Below are 238 nucleotides of genomic sequence, written 5' to 3'. Positions count from 1 at the left end.
CACCTGTGAGAAAAGTTTTGATGGTGTTTATCCACCTCCCGAGCGAACGAAATGTAAATCGCGCTCTGTATATAACTCAAGGACTGAAACCCACACACACGGGGGGGGGGGGGGAGCTTCTTAGAATAACTTTCCTCACAGTATACGTCGGAAATGATCTGCTGTTTAAACACTGGAGATTCTACGGGGGTGACTCTGATATAATATGAATAATGCGAGGCCGGAGGGATATGGAATG

The sequence above is a fragment of the Penaeus monodon genome, chromosome 31 (assembly GCF_015228065.2).
Source record: "Penaeus monodon isolate SGIC_2016 chromosome 31, NSTDA_Pmon_1, whole genome shotgun sequence".
In the NCBI taxonomy this organism is placed as follows: Eukaryota; Metazoa; Arthropoda; class Malacostraca; order Decapoda; family Penaeidae; genus Penaeus; species Penaeus monodon.
This window is presented reverse-complemented; position numbering follows the sequence as displayed.